The sequence below is a fragment of the Lycorma delicatula genome, chromosome 13 (assembly GCF_047948215.1).
Source record: "Lycorma delicatula isolate Av1 chromosome 13, ASM4794821v1, whole genome shotgun sequence".
Lineage (NCBI taxonomy): Eukaryota > Metazoa > Arthropoda > Insecta > Hemiptera > Fulgoridae > Lycorma > Lycorma delicatula.
In genome coordinates, this window is record NC_134467.1 from 9,808,117 (window position 1) to 9,828,404 (window position 20,288).

The window sequence follows — 20,288 nt, forward strand, 5'->3', positions numbered from 1 at the left end:
GGAACAAAGAACATTTTACATGAACCATTTGCAGATCCACTTAAAACACTCGTCCCTCTGCTACATATCATACTTGGTTTGATGAAAAATTATATGAAGATCATGAATCAAAAGCAAAAGGGATTCCAGTACCTGTGGGAGATTCCTAAAATTAGTGATATCAAAATCAAGGAATGTAATCTCCGTTGGGCCCCAGATACGAGATCTAATGAAAGACATACATTTTGACGCGTTGCTTCAGGGAACAGAATTGGTAGCTTGGAAAACATTCAAATCTGTTGTTAATAACTTTCTTGGATAACACAAAGCACCTAATTACAAGGAGATAATTTACAATATGATTGCGGCATATACAAATATGACGTGCAATAAGTCTTTAAAGATGCATTTTCTGCATAGCAGTGTAGACATTTTCAAAGAAGTCATGCAAATGTTTGCGATGAATATATTGAAAGATCTCGCTAGAAAATCTAAAACATGGAACCCCATTACCAAAGAAAATGGATATTGGCAATGCTTGCAATGGTTGGCAGCTGAAAAGAGATACTGTATACACAAACAAAAGAAAGACATACAAAAAGATTCACCCTGGCATGTACAAATTAAAAATTCCAGTTCAGTTTGCAGATGTAAATTTTTCAATTCTTGTACCTTAAAATGCAATGCAAAAAGAGTGTAATCCACTTTATTTTTACACAGATGAAATGCTTTTTAATGCATATATCAATAATAAAAAAACCACTTCTGTATTGCTTTAATATTGTAAACAACCAAAATTATTACCCGTTAGCTTTAATAATACTGCTAAATTTAGTAAAAAGTATAATGATTATTTCTCTTAATGCTTACATGAAAGATTATTTTGGAAAACAGATATTAATTAATATGAACAATCAATTTTGTATCTTATAATTTGTATTTTCATTTATGATTTATCTTAAAGCATTTTGTGATGTATTACTTCCCAGCAAGAGCAAAGTTTTTTTAGATACTTTTGTGTATAATATTATCGCTTTCATTAGTTTATTAAGTTTATTCTTGACATTTTTTGATTTAGATTTAAATCGGCAATTATATATACTAAATTTTTAGGTCAGTATTGCAATAACATTTTCGACTCTTCTGACGACTACTAAATTATCGTTTGTCATCGTTAATACGTTACCCAGGGTACGGTCTCATAAAATATATGTGTGGATCATATTTATTATTGTACTGCAATTATAAAACACGTGCACGAAGAGATGACTTAATTTTCACGGATAATTTGAGGACTTTGTTTTTGAATAGAAAATCATTGTAAAAGCCCAATATATGGTGTTTGTCAGTTGTACCTATATTGAGGGACATTGAGTTATCTTTGCTGCGCCGATTAATTTTATAAAACTGTAAATATCTAGTAATTTTTCTTTTTTAATTACGAACTCATACATAATGATACAAGTATATTATTGCACCGTAATGCAAGGTGATAATTTTTATTACATTTAGTGGAGGAAATAAAAACAGGCAAAAATTATCCGGTGCATTACGGTGCGCGAGTGTACTGCCGGATTAATTGTCTGCAATAACTCGATTGTTTGTCAACAGACTTTTACAATAAAATGTCAGTTGTTCAAAATAGAATGCTTAATTAACTAAAAATTTGATCAAACAAACAATTACAAAGATACTGATTAAAAAATTAGGACGGCCGGCATTTTGAAATTTTTGAAGGCGATAAAATTTTTTATTTTGTTGTACAAGGCTCTAGTCGTAGATTTGTCAAATTTAGTTAAGAGTATATTTACTCGTTCCTGAGAAATAATCTTTTTGTTGAAAATCACAAAGGAGCATCCAGAAAAAAAACAAAGCAAATGATGGCTTATGTCAATACAGGGCATACGCAAGGGGGAGAGCGTACTGGGTTTGACCCTCCCCCCTGAAAGTTCACGTACTTTTTATTATAATATACTGTAAATTTACACATATATTCGAGTACCTGTTTTAAAATCCATCATTGAGAAATTAGAGGAGAGAATACGATGGATTTTTAAACAGGTACTCGAATATATGTGTAAATTTACAGTATATTATAATAAAAAGTACGTAAACTTTCAGGGGAGGGGTCAAACCCATCCTCTAATTTCTCACTGTCAGAGTAACAAAATCGATCGATATAAGATCCAGTTCGCCGCCTTTCCTTCTTCTGAAAATATATGTTTGAATGAATTAGAACTCGTCAATATACATAGAAACTACACTTCAACTGCAGAAGATGTGTTAAATGAACTGATGAAAAAGAAACGTCATTTGGACATTGTATTTTGAATGCTGAAATTTCCAAACATAGTAACTTAATATATTGTAGACTAGTACATTATAAATACTATATTAATTTAACCAGTAATCTTTTTAAACGATGATTTTTTAAAACAATAATACACCATAGTAGAGTTCTGATTTTGAATGTTTGAAACAACTGCATTCAATTCTTTATTCAAATTCCTTAATAGAATATGAATTCATTGTGCCAGTTTTATTCTTCAACCTCGGTAAGTTCCTAATTGATATGTGTTTAATTTAATTTATTTCATATTTGATTGCTTCCATGGATTTTACACACATCACATTAATCATTAATTCCTTATTTAAGTTTACGAACAGTGTGAATGAAAGACCTCACTCATTTTGTTATGTATGTTCACAAATAAAGGTGTACAACAATACTGAATTTAACGAGAAGATTAAAATATAATATAGAAACAGCTTAGTGCAGATGACATATTTTGATTCTTTCGGAAGGCAAAGAGATAAAAAAAATACAGACAAAACTATTAAAGGAAGTAGGCAATTAAGTCGGATTACAAATTTCTTTTGAAAAGAAAGAAATTATGATTAAAGATGGAGAAGACACCTGGGAGATGAAAGAAAAATATGGAAAAATTATAAGAGTTTATATATTTAAATTACTTATAGGATCTCTAAAGGAAAGAGCAAGAAAAAACAGCATATAAAAAATATACGTAATAAAAAACATAATACTTCATGTCAAAATAAGACATTATTATGTGGTTAAACGGGAAGCAATATATGCTGTAAAATCTTTATAAAAAAGAAAGAAGTCCACTATAGATAAGATTGAAAAAAAAGATAGGAAGGTTTTAGGATCGATTACAGTAAATGAATATTATTTTGGATAACAAAGCCTTTTACTTGGCTCCACACTAACTCAATCGGACTAAGGTTACAGTGATAAGGGAGAAGCCTTAACACTGTATGACCTTTTGATTTAGCCAATTCATCGATTAAAAATTTATTAAATTTGTCACGATTGTGTTTTACAAGTTCAAGGAGTTGTGCTTTTAAACTATTTTCTCTAAAGTGGATATTTTTTGGTTGCAGCCATAAAGCAATTTCTTGTTTCTACAAAATTTCCACAAACTGTTTAGAATATTTTCCAGTTTCACACTATGGTATGGAGCATTGTCCATTACAACAATACTATTTTTGGGTAATAACAACAATACTTTTTCAAACCAGTTCCTAAAAATATCCCTGTTCATATCATCGTGGTAGTCTCCAGATTTTTTGGATTCAAAAGTGAGTAATCCCCCCTCTAAAATTCCATACTCATTGCCAATATGTACTACTGTTAATCGCTTTCCTTTATTTTTTGGAGGTTGCAGTTCCCTGCTTAATCCAGACAAAATTGCTGTTTTTACTGATATAGCTGTTGTATCACACCAAATTCCTGAAGTGGTGTGGCCTTCATTTACCCACTTCAAATCCAAGAAAAATATATTTCTACCGGTTTTTCTATAATTTTCTATTTTTTAAAAATAATTACGCCAAAAATTATGACCTCTTCTCATTCAAACAATTACACTTTTTTTATTTCTTTTAATAAATTTAAAATCCATAGACGACAGTAATTTGTATAAACTAGTGTGTCTAATCTTTGGTAAAGTCTTGTCACAGTTTATCACAGCCAGCAATTTTTTTGTGGTTGGTATTTCATTTCGAAAAAAATAAATTATGTACAGTCAATCTTATTACATTTTTGTCAAATTCATCCCATTTTCCTGACATAGGTTATCTACATTTTTATTTTTTTAACAGGAGTTTCTACCTTTTCTTCTCTATTTATTTCAGTCTGTAATCTATTAATACTACTAACTGACACACCAGTTAATTCAGAAGTAAGTTTCACTACTTCCTTTTTATTCAACGTAGGATTTTTTCCAGCAGCTAATTGAATACATTTAAAACTATTTTTTTTCCACCAATTTGCAAATATTTCCCTTTTCTGTGCTTATTAAACGATGTTCCTGAATTATCAGTCATATCGATGAACTATTCGAATGCACACACATACAGACTAATCGGACTACCAACTCTCACAATAAACGAATATACATACACAGTCAAGATTACAAAAAAAAGTTCTTAAACGCATTACAACAATTAAAAATATCCAGTATGGAATAAGGGCATTTATACCTTTTTCTGAAGTCAGTGATGTATTGTTTATAACATCCGATAGTTACAACAGCTCGGCGCGTACAGTGGTGTGCTGTACGTACATGCATTATCACACTCCCATTTCATATCTCCTAAGAATGAACAGATTGTACACGCACACCACCGCTTTAACTTTTGTATTCATTTAGCTTATTTGAAAAACGTAATTTATTAATAAACTTGTGTGCCACCTCGTGCGCAAGTAACGTTTATCGATATATATCATCGATAAATCGATATATAATACGTAGTTTCGCGCAAAGTGTGTAAATAACAGCTTGTAAACGGGTTATGTGAAGATACTTTTTTTACTTATGTAAGGATTTTCATTTAATATTACCTCTGTTATTTTATTCTGTGTATAATGATAGTTAAGATTTAGAATACAGTGTATTATATTACTTTATTCAAATTTTATTATAACCTGTAATCTGATACAAAGCACTACAAAAATAATTGTATTATTAATGAATGAACTGCAATGATTTTCTGGTAAAATGTGGGCATTTTTTTCTAATCTCTTCCCAAAATTTCTCTTTTTTTAACCATAAAAAATATATTGTATAAGTATATTGTGCAATATCATAATTCATTAAAATGCATGTATTTTAATGATTGATAAAATTATTTTGGAAAAACTATAGTACAGTTTAAAATTCATATAATATATTTCTTAATATAAAATTATTACTGTAAATCGGATTTAAATTTATTCCAATGACAAATTTGCAAATTATGCAAAGTTCATTCTCTGCAATACCTAAAGCGACATAAAAGATCTAGTGCCAAAAGTATTAATACATGAATTAGTGTATTAATGCTTAAAATATTTGCCTAATCTAAATTTAATTAATCTAATGTTTGATCTATCGAGTCCAGTTACATATTATTAAATATTACATATAAAGTGGTGTGTGGTTCATTAATGGTTTGATTCACAACAGTAGTACAAAACCTTTGTTCATTTTATAAATTTTGAATACTGTCCAAATTTGATTTGTTCTATGTTAATTTTATTCATTCAAATTTAGAAAACAGCACTGGTGTCCTGAGTACTGGCAACTTATTTGTTCACCTGTTTAATGACGATATTTTCAACAGTTATACGCTGTTTACTTTTGTCTAAGATGTTATATATCTTAGATCCTAAATAGACAAATGATTTTCGAAACTTCTTTGAATACAAAGAAGAGGCAGGATATGTGAATTTTCTTCATCTGTACTTGTAGTGTATACTTTATTTTATTTTTTACATTATAGTAGGAGGATTTTGTGTGTAACTATATCAAATGCTTTTTGTTTATCTAAGGACAAAACTGAAAATTGTTTCCCCATATTTATGCTGCTGAATACGTCTTTAAATAATTCACTTAGTATCAATTCAGCGCTTTTATTCTTTATGAATCCAAATTGACTACTAAAATAATTGTTTTTATTGAGAAAATTAACCCATCTTTCTTTTGTGATTTGTTCTATAGACAGGACAGGGACCAAAGGTATTGGTTGGTAATTTTCCGCTTCTCTTGAATCTCCTTTTTTAAAACCTCATAATCGACCTTTTGGATACTTGCAGGAAAATACCAGATTCAAAACTTTTATTAATGATAAATTTCAATATATGTACATTTTTAACTCTTTTTTTTTTTTTATAGAATTCAATGTATATATTATCATGTTCCCTTGATTTTTTTACATGTCAAGGAGAGAATAACCCTTTCAATCTCCTCTTTACTGGTCAGAGATATAAAAAAGATCCACATAGGTTTTATCGTATCACCAACTACATAATTACGACATGTTGCCGTAAGCTTGAGGTGTTAATTTTTCTGATAATCTTGTAAAATACTCGCTAAATACACTGGCAATGTCTGCTTTATCTGTAATATCCCTTTTGTACTTGTTAAAGATACATTGAGGTTGTGTTTTTTTTTTGTCTTAGTTCCTACAATATTATTTATGGCTTTCCATATGCCCTTATTATTTTACCTCTGATGGTGTCTAGAATGTCCATTGATTGAATGATGAAAATATAAACATTGATTCGATGACTTATTGTAACTAGATTCACAGTTAATGTGTAATAATTTTTGTCAGTTGAAAAAAAACATACCATTTTATTCAACATATTTATCCTTGATGCAAGTAGCAAAAGAAACCTTGAGCACTAGCCACGAGTTCATGTCATTATAACAGTATGATTAATAAAAAAACGAAATAAAAATACAAGGTATTTTAGTAAATCAAATATAAACGGGATTTTATCTTTTAAAAAAATATATTTGTTGAAAAATAAAGGGCAAATATAATTTTTTTTCTTAGTTTTCTGCTTTAGAATTTCATTTTTTCCAGCGAGAAGGAAGGTTTTTTATCGTAGAATGAAACTGATTATGTCAGGAGTCAGCCCTACACGCCCTCGTCATTTTCAAGTCGTTGCCCTCCTAGAGCTTCTTTTAGCGACCCAAACAAATGAAAATCGCAGGGCGATAGGTCCGGGCTGTAGGGAGGAAGATCAAGTTAAGTCCCGTGCATTTCTTCTAGTTTTGAGACCGTTAGAACTGGAGTATGGAGCCTGGCGATATGCAGTCCTCACCTCGTTCAACAGCTAGCTGTAGTAAGCAGCATTAATTGTGTCTCGCTCATGCAAAAAATCAATGAGAAAACCGCTTTGCCAGTCGAAAAAATGGTTGAAAGAACCTTCCCAGCTGACAGTCGAGTCTTGGCTCTCACTGGGGCTGTCTCCCCTTTTCTCCACCAATCCGTACTGGCTTGTTTCAACTAGGGAGTGGTTGTGGTGGATCCACGTTTCGACGCAGGTGTCCTTTTTTTTGCAAGGACAATGTGTCCACCTTCTTTTGCAAACCTTGCTGTAAGCTTCTGACAGACCTCCAAGCATCTCAACTTCTGATCTGCCGTTAAATACGAGAGACCCATCTGGGATACACTTTACGGAACTGTAAGGTCGTTTGATTGCTCTCATAACTTATTCCGACCTATTCTGCAAATTTGGGTAATCTCACCCAAGAATGTTTTCGTCTGTAATGCTGGTCCGAGGACGGCGGTCGTGTTTCTGATTTTTCACTCGTTCTCGTTCTTGCTTGAACTCTTTATGCCAGGCATATACACAAGTCCTTGACAATGTTTGGTTTTCGAACTGTGCAGTTAATTTCCGAAAATTTCCGTCGCAAAATATATAATTCTTATTATTTCAAGATCTTTAATTTTGTTTATTTTGTGAAAAATATTTTAGTATTGATATTAAGTACTGTACGTGGACATTCCATTTCATATGATCGTCCGATATTATTCCGAGATATTTTATCGATTTAACTTCGTTTATCGACTGACAACGACAGTTATTGACTATCGATTCGCCATTATTTACTGAACATGTATGTAGTTTTAGTTGAAATTGACGAGGAGATTTGCCGGATTCATTAGGCGAAAAGGACATATATTTCGTCTTATTTAGGTTGAACGTAAGAATATGGCTTTCAAACAAAGATTTTTACCATAAGTAATGCACGGGTAGCTGTCTTATGTACTTCATCCCACGTCTCGCCCGAAAAAATCCAAAGATGTGTCATCAGCGAAAGATACTATGGTACCGTTAGGAAGGTTCAGTTTTAAAAGATCATTGATATATATTAGAAAAGGTGTTGGTGAGAGAACAGTACCTCGTGGTAGTCCGAAATGTGAGAATTTTCTGTTATCACTGATATTATTTAAAATCTGAATTTGAGTTCTAACCCTTACGGTAGTTTTCAAACAGTTCTTTTACTGGCTCTCGTATACTGCAGTTATTTAGTTTATATATTAAAATTTTGTGAGCAATTGTATTGAATGCCTTAGCTAAATACAGGATTATTAATATAGTCTTATTATTTTTATTAAAATTGAAAATTATTCTGCATGTAAAACGGTATCTTTTGTTGATTTTCCAGATTGAAAACCGTACCGATTTTTATGAATAAAATTATTTTGATCAAGAAACTTTATTATTCGGTTTTTTAATAATTCTGGAAAAAGTTACTTAACAGTAACCGGATTGTTTTTATCTCCCGACTTATGTATTGCGATTATTTTGGCTCTTTTAAATTTAGTAGGCAAATATCCTTCAATAAAACGACTATTATGTGTTCAAGTGGTTTTGCTATGTAGTTACTTATTTCTTTTAAGCAAGAAGCATTAACGCCATCGATTCCTGGTGACGAGTTATTATTAAATTTTTTTATTACATTAAACATTTCAGTGATATTCGTTGGGTTAAGAAGCAGGCTATTAAGAGAGGGTAGGGTTAATGAAAGAGGCAGGTTTAAGTTTTTTGTATTTTTTAGTATCGCTTTTGCATAATTTTCTCCTACATTTGTAAAGTATTTATTTAATTTATTAGGTTCATTTTTTGGTTGTGTAATTTCATTTTTCATATCTAATATTTTATTAATACATTTCCACGTTTTCTTAATATCGTTTTTATTTAGTTGGAACTTATTAAAAAAATGAATTTTTTGCTTTATTATATTCCTTAATATGTTCGAATATCTCGTATAATAATGTATTAGTTTTGTATCAAAAGGTTTTTTTAATAATTTGTGGTGCATTTTATTAACTTCTTTCATAGCAGCTACCATGTTCAGAGTGATCCATTGTTTTAGTGGTTTATTTTTATGTGATATTTTAATAATCTGTTTATGTTTATTTAAGTAGTCAGTAAGTTTATTGATCAAATTTATTACTAATGTATCTACAGTATCAGTGTTATCCAGTTTTCTGTATCTAAACTAGATTTAAGTTCTAAATGGAATAAATCCGCTATGTATATTATAAATTTTGCTTTAACAAATGCATGATCTGTACATGATCTTGACTCATTGTAGTATACTTATAAATAATACTACAAAAACCAGTACTTGCCAGCGATATTAAATAATTGTATGATTTGTTGGTCATTCCAAGCAAATCCACATCTGTGTTTCCAACAATCATAATTGTAGGAAATTACTTTAATAAACACAATACAGTACTTGCTTTACCTAATGGTAAAAATTATACTACAGGATGAAACTCGTATATTGAGTTGAACAAATCTTCCTCATCTATATGTCAGTGACGCCATAAAAATTCACATAAATAAGAATCCAAAAAACTCTATTAGCCATCATTAAAGATTACATCATTGTTGTATATAATTTATATGTTTATCGTTAATTAGACAAGGTGAGTGAGTGTAGGCTATGTTGATATATGAACGATTAGTCATATATTGTCAGAAAAAGAAATAAAAACATTTTGTGTGGGGAAATTCCGAAAGAGTATCAAATAGTGTTTAATAACTATATTTCCAATAATTATACAGTATCATTAATTTTTTCATAGTATTATGTTATTACACGTTGGGTGTTGCTGAGAGTAAAAAAAATTTAAAAGAAACAATGACTGGCATGAATGAAGCTCTACCTAAGAATCAAATCTGTTTAAAGTGGTCATTATTCCTCTAAACATTACCTAAAACTTTTGTCTGAAACAATTTTTGATATGACTAACCCTTACGGCAAGGTATGACCAAAATGTTGCTGGAATTGTTAAGATTATGGGGCTTGTCGTATGCTAAACATGTGAAACTTTTTTTCACATGCAACCATTGTCATATTTAGTAAATTTGAGGTTTTTGTTAACATTAAGGTGGAAATCTTTTTTATCCCCTTAGCACCGGTGAAATCTACCACTGCCTACCAACTTGCTGAAAGGAATTTTTTTTAAATTAGAAAAATATTTTATGTTTTAGTCAGGTAACCAGAGGCAGATACAGGTCCAGTTGCATTGCATATGCACTAAGAGTGGAAAATGCTTGTGTTGGTTGAGCCATTAAACGAAAAAGAAAAAGAGACCATTTATATAGAAAAACTAATGTCAATATCAAGCATTTTCTGAATTTGATCTAATCGAAAGTATGGCTATGTTAAAGTTGAATTTTGTCAAAGAACATAATCATATATTTACTGCAAGTCATTAAAATGTCCTTTAATTTGATGTGTTGAGTTCTATGTTCTTTGCTAGTGTAAAATGTGTTCATAAAAAATTTCAGCTTAATCAGGTGAGTAGTTTTTAGGTGAAAGGTTAGCGACTCATAGACACCAATATACATATAGATTTATATACATATTTCAGATAGAAATTAATTTAGGCCGATAAAAATACATAAGATTTTTTCACAATTTGATTTATTTAGTCGCTTATAAATATAAATATTTAAGTATGGTGTTTTTGCCATGCCGTTCACACATCCAGCATCTGAATTTAATGATTTTCTTTTGTTGAGATAATTTTACTGTTAATTACAAAAAAACGAATCTGCCCGTTCAGCATATTTTAAGTATTAGAAAGAAATAATTTTGAATAGCGACATATGAATTGTGATATATTTTGTTATAATTTTTTACATTTAGCATATTTACTTTAACATTAATTTGTTAACCTTATAATTACAACATTATAATTTGTTTTTATATTTATGATTTATCTTATACTGACATGATATATATTATCTTCCGATCAGATTCAAGATTATATAGTTATTTACTTTTAAAATTTTCTCATAAACAAACAGCATTTTTTGTTTACTTCCCTGCAGCAGTAAACTTTTTAGCTACTTAGGTGTTTGGTATCGTTGTTTTAATTAGTTAACTTTTGGAACTTGACCGTAATTTTAGTGACAGAGGGGTGCAAAAATAGGTATACAGTAGGAGGTATAAAGGTTTAATTATGAAAAAACAATAGCTTTATGAAGTCACAATAAGGATGACACAGAATCTATAATTAAGTTTAATTAATACAATTAAGTGCAATCTCTTAAGTACTCAAATTGAGCATTTACAGATTCCTGTAGTCTAGTTTCTACACTTGAGCACACTTTGACGCAGAGATCTTTATTGTTATTAATTACTTGGCATGCTTCTCTTATGAATTGACATATGTCATCAACAGTGTGTTTTTTTTGTTATCACCCCCAAAAAAAAGTCCTTTGGACTAAGGTCTGGTGATCCTGGTAGCCGTTCAAGTAGCCCTTGTTGACCTATCCACCTATAGGGTTATTAGTTGTCATAAATTCCACGCACTGTTAGAGCATTGCAGGGAGGAGCTCCATCTTGTTAGAAAGATAACTCTTCATTATCCTGCTGTAGCTGTAATTGTGGAATACCAATATCCCTCAGCATGTTAAAAATGACGTCATGGGTAATAGTTGTATGAAAAAAAACAGGCCCAATGACCCCTTCACATCAAAGGCACGCCCAAACTGTAACCCCAGGTTGATTCAATTGTTTTTCAATCATTACATGAAACTTTATACATGAAATTTGTTTCCAATTGTACCTGATTTCTATGCTATAAATATGATGGAGTTGTAAGGAACGATGAAAAACATTTACTTGATTTTGTGATTTATAGTACTTGCTGATGGAAGATATGTGGTGACTTAAAAGTTATAGCACTGCTTGCCAGAATGCAGTTTGGTTATGCAAAGCAAAAGTGATTCCTATGTGAGGTTGATAGCAGAACAAAAAAACGTTACATTACACTGTGAAAGAATGGTTTATGTATGAACACTTTGTACCTGGAACAAAGAACATTTTACATGAACCATTTGCACATCCACATAAAACACACGTGCCTCTGCTACATATCATACTTGGTTTGATGAAAAATTATATGAAGATCATGAATCAAAAGCAAAAGGGATTCCAGTACCTGTGGGAGATTCCTAAAATTAGTGATATCAAAATCAAGGAATGTAATCTCCATTGGGCCCCAGATACGAGATCTAATGAAAGACATACATTTTGATGCGTTGCTTCAGGGAACAGAATGGGAAGCTTGGAAAACATTCAAATCTGTTGTTAATAACTTTCTTGGATAACACAAAGCACCTAATTACAAGGAGATAATTTACAATATGATTGAGGCATATAGAAATATGACGTGCAATAAGTCTTTAAAGATGCGTTTTCTGCATAGCCGTGCAGACATTTTCAAAGAAGCCTTGCAAATGTTTGCGATGAATATATTGAAAGATCTCGCTAGAAAATCTAAAACATGGAACCCCATTACCAAAGAAAATGGATATTGGCAATGCTTGTAATGGTTGGCAGCTGAAAAGATACGTAATTCATCATCAACAGTGTGTTGTTGTTTTTTTGTTATCACCCCAAAAAAAAGTCCTTTGGACTAAGGTCTGATGATAGTGGTAGCCATTCAAGTGGCTCGTGTTGACCTATCCACCTGTAGGGTTATTACTTGTCATGAACATGAAACCCACGCACTGATAGAGCATTGCAGGGAGGAGCTCCATCTTGCTAGAAAGAGAACTCTTCATTATCCTGCTGTAACTGTAATTGTGGAATACCAATATCCCTCAGCATGTTAAAAATGACTTCATGGGTAATAGTTGTATGAAAAAAAAAACAGGCCCAATGACCCCTTCACATCAAAGGCACGCCCAAACTGTAACCCCAGGTTGATTCAATTGTTTTTCAATCATTACATGGGGGTTATCTGTTGAGTAATAGTCATAGTTATTACTACTAACAGCTCCTTACAGATTAAAATTTGCTTCGTTAGACCAACAAATTTTTCGAATGATGACATCACCTTGTCTTTCTTCATTTAAAAGTATCTTGCAGAATTGTAAACGGCAATCTGGATCATCCTCCAGCATGGATTGTTAATCCATGAAGTAATCGTGGTTGATAAATTTTCAAACCTAAATGTTGCATTAGATGAAAAAGAGATCTATGGGAAATGTCTAACTCAACAGAAGCTCTCTTTTTGTTTTTTGTTGGGCTTTGAGTAAATGCTTAAGTAACTAACATTTCATTTTCGGGCCACTCTTTGACATATTACAGATGGACCCAGTTCTATCAAATTTATCGCACATCTGTAAATTAATGGTCTACTTGGTGGAGGTGTATTGAATTCTTCCGTGCTTTTCTGTTAAACCTGTTCAGCATTCTCTGTCTTCCAGTATTGTTTGATTATCCACTTATATTGGTCGTTGATAAATTACTAGCCATGATTTAAGCAATGCTCTGAAAAGAAAAGAAAATAACCGTAACAGAACAAAAGAATAGAACAGTAACAGATATATATATTAATACTGTAGATCATAATAATGATCTACTTTTGCACACATCTGTATAACAGAAATTGCCAAAACTATATTGTCCACATTTTTTTGATTTTGAGTAAAGTTGGTGGTTATATATTCTGAAATATAAATGAGTAAGTATTGCAAAACCATTTTCAACAACTCTTCTGATAATAATTAAATGTATGCTTAACACTGTCGTTAAACTGTTGTCCAGGGTATGGTCTCATCAAATATATGAGTGGACCATCTTTAATGTTGTACTGCATATATATATATATATAGATATGCATGAATAGATAACCAAATTATCAAGGGTGATGTGAGGATATTGTGTTTGAATAGAAAATTGATGTAAAAGCTCAATAGACGGCAATCATTAGTCACACGAGTATTGAGGCAACATTGAGTGATCTTGGCCACACTTCTTAAGTTGATTGAATTGTAAATATACCGTAATTTGTTTTTTTTTTAAATTACAACCTCAGACATGATGACATGTATGTTATTGAGGAAAATGATAGATGAAAAGTGTTAGATTATAAAGGGGATCGAACCAAGACCAGCTGATCCAAAAGGCCAAAAGTTAAAAATTTTAATTCACTGTTATTATATTCATATTTTACTAAATTTATGTTATTTGAAATAAGTAATGCAGTGATCTTATATAAACTTAACATAATTTCATGTATTTATGTATTTTTTTAAATGTATTTATTGCATATTCTGAACTGGCACCACATGGTGGAAACAGACATACAATAACTATTATGCTATTAAGGAAAATAAATAACTATTTATCAGTGCAATAATTTAGTAATGCTATCTGAACATCTAAGTATGATATTTTTCAATTTCCTTTAGGATAAATTGGTTGCTTGTAGTTATTTTTAATATCCATTTTAATGTTGTTATTTTAATTATTACCCTTTTTTTTGTCTTCAGTCATTTGACTGGTTTGATGCAACTCTCCAGTCTAGTGCTAGTCGTTTCATTTCAGTATACCACCTACATCCCTAACAATTTGTTTTACATATTCCAAACGTGGCCTGCCTACACAATTTTTTCCTTCTACCTGTCCTTCCAATATTAAAGCGACTATTCCAGGATGCCTTAGTATGTGGCCTATAAGTCTGTCTCTTCTTTTAACTATATTTTTCCAAATGCTTCTTTCATCATCTATTTGCCGCAACACCTCTTCATTTGTCACTTTATCCACCCATCTGATTTTTAACATTCTCCTATAGCACCAGATTTCAAAAGCTTCTAATCTTTTCTTCTCAGATACTCCGATTGTCCAAGCTTTACTTCCATATAAAACGACACTCCAAACCTATGCTTTCAATAATTTTTTCCTGACATTTAAATTAATTTTTGATGTAAACAAATAATATTTGTGACTGAAGGCTCGTTTCGCTTGTGCTATTCAGCATTTTATATCACTCCTGCTTCGTCCATCTTTAGTAATTCTACTTCCCAAATAACAAAATTCTTCTACCTCCATAATCTTTTCTCCTCCTATTTTCACATTCATTGGTCCATCTTTGTTATTTCTAATACATTTCATTACTTTTGTTTTGTAGTTGTTTATTTTCATGCGATAGTTCTTGTGTAGGACTTCATCTATGCCTTTGATTGTTTCTTCTAAATCCTTTTTACTCTCGGCTAGAATTACTATATCATCAGCAAATCGTAGCATCTTTATCTTTTCACCTTGTACTGTTACTCTGAATCTAAATTGTTCTTTAACATCATTAACTGCTAGTTCCATGTAAAGATTAAAAAGTAACGGGGATAGGGAACATCCTTGTTGGACTCCCTTTCTTATATTCTTCGATTATTACTGTTGCTGTTTGGTTCCTGTACATGTTAGCAATTGTTCTTCTATCTCTGTATTTGAACCCTAATTTTTTTTAAATGCTGAACATTTTATTCCAGTCTACGTTATCGAATGGCTTTTCGAGGTCTATAAATCCGAAGTATGTTGGTTTCTTTTTCTTTAATCTTCCTTCTACTATTAATCTGAGGCCTAAAATTGCTTCCCTTGTCCCTATACTTTTCCTGAAACCAAATCGGTCTTCTCCTAACACTTCTTCCACTCTCCTCTCAATTCTTCTGTATAGAATTCTAGTTAAGATTTTTGATGCATGACTAGTTAAACTAATTGTTCTGTTTTCTTCACATTTATCTGCCCCTGCTTTCTTTGGTATCATGACTGTAACACTCTTTTTGAAATCTGACGGAACTTCCCCTTTTTCATAACTATTATACACCAGTTGTACAATCTATCAATCGCTTCCTCACCTGCACTGCGCAGGAATTCTACAGGTATTCCGTCTATTCCAGGAGCTTTTCTGCCATTTAAATCTTTTAATGCTCTCTTAACTTCAGATCTCAGTATTGTTTCTCCCATTTCATCCTCCTCAACTTCCTCTTCTTCCTCTATAACATCATTTTCTAATTCATTTCCTCCGTATAACTCTTCAATATATTCCACCCATCTATCGACTTTCCTTTTCGTATTATATATTGGTGTACCATCTCTGTTTAACACATTTCAAGATTTTAATTTATGTACCCCAAAATTTACCTTAACTTTCCTGTATGCTCTGTCTATTTTACCAATGTTCATTTCTCTTTCCACTTCTGAACACTTTTCTTTAATCCAATCTTCTTTCCCTAGTTTGCACTTCCTGTATATAGCATTTCTTAATTGTCGTTAGTTCCTTTTACTTTCTTCATCACTAGCATTCTTATATTTTCTACGTTCATCCATCAGCTGCAATATATCGTCCGAAACCCAAGGTTTTCTACCAGTTCTCTTTATTCCGCCTAAGTTCACTTCTACTGATTTAAGAATTTTCTTTTTAACATTCTCCCATTCTTCTTCTACATTTTCTACCTTATCTTTTTTACTCAAACCTCTTGCGATGTCCTCCTCAAAAATCTTCTTTACCTCCTCTTCCTTAAGCTTCTCTAAATTCCACCGATTCATCTGACACCTTTTCTTCAGGTTTTTAAATCCCAATTTACATTTCATTATCACCAGATTATGGTCGCTATCAATGTCTGCTCCAGGGTAAGTTTTGCAGTCAACGAGTTGATTTCTAAATCTTTGCTTAACCATGATATAATCTATCTGATACCTTGCAGTATCGCCTGGCTTTTTCCAAGTGTATATTCTTCTATTATGATTTTTAAATTGGGTGTTGGCAATTACTAAATTATACTTCATGCAAAACTCTATAAGTCGGTCCCCTCTTTCATTTCTTTTGCCCAGCCCGTATTCACCCACTATATTTCCTTCCTTGCCTTTTCCAATGCTTGCATTCCAATCTCCAACTATTATTAAATTTTCATCTCCTTTTATGTGTTTAATTGCTTCATCAATCTCTTCGTATACACACTCTACCTCACCATCATCATGGGCGCTTGTAGGCATATAGACGTTAAGAATCGTTGTCGGTTTAGGTTTTGATTTTATCCGTATTACAATGACTCTATCGCTATGCATTTTGAAATATTCTACTCTCTTCCCTATCTTCTTGTTCATTATGAAACCTACTCCTGCCAGCCCATTATTTGAAGCTGAGTTAATTATTCTAAAATCACCTAACCAAAAGTCGCCTTCCTCTTCCCACCGAACCTCACTAATTCCTACTACATCCACATTTATCCTATCCATTTCCCTTTTTAAATTTTCTAGCCTACCAACCTTTTTTAAACTTCTAACATTCCACGCTCCGACTTGTAGAATGTTATTTTTTAATTTTCTGATGACCCCTTCCTTAGTAGTCCCCACCCAGAGATCCGAACGGGGGACTAGTTTACCTTCAGAATATTTTACCAAGGAAGGCGCCTCCATCATTGCCTTATGAAAATGCAGAGATCCACATTTTCTTGGAAAAAAAGCTGCTGTAGTTTTCCATTGCTTTCAGCTGCGCAGTACTCAGAGTACTGAGTGATGTTGATATGGCCGTTTAAGTCATCCTTACTCCCACCCCTAACAACTACTGAAAGAGCTGCTGCCCTCTTTCAGGAATCATTCCTTAGTCTGGCTCTCAGCAGATACCTCTCCGATATGGTTGCACCTTCGGTCCAGCTAATCTATATCACTGAGCACTCAAGCCCCCTCACCAACGGCAAGGTCTCATGATTCATAGAGGAGGAATAAATATATATTAATTTATTTATTTAGTGTATGGCTCCAACATGCAACACCAATTACAGTAAAAAATTACAAACAAACATTCAACAAATTAATATAAGCTACTGATTTTGGAATTGTCATCAGGAAATCTTCAGGATTCCCTTCATAAGTTGTCCTAGAGCAAACTTCTGTAATGTGTTTAACAGTATAATTTTCACCACACTCACAAAGTGGCGTCGGTGTTTTAGCCCATTTATACAGGAAATAGGCGCATCTACCATGCTGAGTTTGTACTCCGTTTAGCATTGACCAAGTCTTATGTGGCAAGTCAAAACCCGGCGCTTTTGAGTATTACATGGGATTTCGTTAGTCTGCTCTGTGGTCCCGTTTTCTCCTGGTCAGCCATCAGGACCTCCTGCGACTCCTCAAATGATCTACATTTTGTTGTTAGCACCCAGTCATCGGCTTTTTAAGCCGATGGGGAAGCGTGACACTTCTATTTTACTAGCATTTGGTTGGAGGCGCAATCTCCGGAAGTACTTTTCCAGTTTCTCCAGGTCAGCCATCAGGACCTTCTCCGACTCGTCAAACAATCTATATTTTGTTGTTAGCATCCAGTCATCGGCGTAGCCATGCATTTTAGATCTTGTCTCTGGCATGTCTGCAACACAGAAGCTGAAATGAGAGGCACAAGTACCGATCCTTGTGGCAGGTCGCTTGAGTTTCCTGGGTGAGCTTATATCGGATCCCATGATAACGTGGAACATTCTGTAGTTCAACATGTTATTAAGGAGGCGAGCTGTTACTGTTAGTTTGCATGAGATTACAGGGAGGACCTTACAAATCATGCTATCTTCCCCCCACACAAACATTAAAATATATATTTAAATGTATAATTATATACACGGATTTTTGAAGACGGATATTTCAAACAGTGAATATTGTTGTTCATATTCATAAACAAAACAAAATTTTTGATAAAATGGACTATAATAAAATAAAATTGTTTGTATCATATATATGCTTTCACAAGCCGCCGGTAACTTCCTGCCTATTAAATCGTCATCCGAAGAATTAATGGAACAAACATACTCAAAATATATTCTATGAACTTGTTTTATATGACGAATATTTCAATCATTTTTAACAGTATAAAATAAATATTATTCAAATTATTAAGTGTTATTCAATTAAACTTTTATTCATGTATTTAATGTCGATAGTTTGACTCAAATATGTTTGAACGTGTAAAAACAATAAGCTTTTTTTTTTACTTTTTTTGTACACAAATATTACTCCTCGTAGCAACGTTTTATGTCTCTATTTAATTAAAGACACGCGTATTCAAATTGTAGAAAAATATTTATTAATTAAAACATAAATAACAAAGACAAAAGTGAAAATTGAATAGAATACTGAAAACAGATTTTATTGACTGGCTCCAAAAGTTACATCGATAATCTACATACATCGATAAATCGAATTGATGCGATACAACAAAAACTAAAAATGACGTAGTAATTAACCTAGTAACCTAGACGTAGTAACCTATTGAATATATTAGAAAAAAAGAAGGTTAGAAAAGTTTAGTTATTTTTTTGTGAAATAATGGGTCCGAGTGATAACCGACCTGTTGGAAAATAGGAAATTAGTCGTGAACAACAGACAGATATTCAGAATGATATTGATGGTGAGAGGAACTTATTGGTTCCTCACACGTTTGTTCAGTAGAAGTTTTGAGAATCCATGGTGGTTACTAACTCGGCAACTTATTTCATTATTTGTACATATATTGTAGACTGTGGTGTATGATTACGAACACCCCAATAGCACAGTAGTATAACTGATATGCATTCCTACCATGTGCTGTCACTGTTTACACCCTCGGTTATATATATATATATATATATATATATGAAATCTATTCTGTGATCTGTGTGGTGTTTGGTAGTCATTAAAATTATTTTTACAGAGTGAAAGATGTATGTATTATTTACGTGTCGTAAGTATATTAATATAACTAAATATAATATAGTAAACTGTATAATAAGAGATTTAATAATTAATCATATTTGGATACCCAGAAGGTAAGAAATCGCTATGTTACTTTTTGTGAAATTACGGAAGCTCACCCGGGACGGAGTCAGAGCATTAGCAAACGGGAAATTAGTCGTGAACACCAAGAGAGAGATATTCAGAATTATTCTGTAGGCGAAATAGTTTGAAGTATTCTCAAACAAGTATAATTAAAACATTAAACATATTTATGGCAATAGGCAGATTTCGATGTGCTTGTGTTTTTTCAGTTGAAATCATATCCTACATATAAATTATATTTTTGATTAAATTTGATGTACTTGTGATTGTTCAATTCTGTAAAAGGTAGTTGTAGAAGGTTCTCATAAACTTTCTATAAGAAGAGATAATCTCATATTTTTATGTTAAATTTTTAACTTTTCCACAATGGCTTCTTTGTACCACAGAAAATTAATGCAG

The 20,288-nt window shown here is 32.1% G+C and overlaps 1 protein-coding gene across 6 annotated transcripts in view; it reads left to right on the top strand.

Annotated features, from left to right (window-relative positions):
* The window catches only part of LOC142333968 (uncharacterized), a 111,156-nt gene that overhangs the window by 23,033 nt on the left and 67,835 nt on the right, over positions 1-20,288 (top strand). The window contains exon 1 of one of the 6 annotated variants that reach the window (XM_075381624.1): positions 4,762-4,819. The exons of 2 other annotated variants lie outside the window; for them this stretch is intronic. The gene's annotated coding sequence lies outside the window, so the exon portion shown is untranslated. 3 more of the 6 variants (XM_075381625.1, XM_075381622.1, XM_075381626.1) reach the window with 3 other exon arrangements.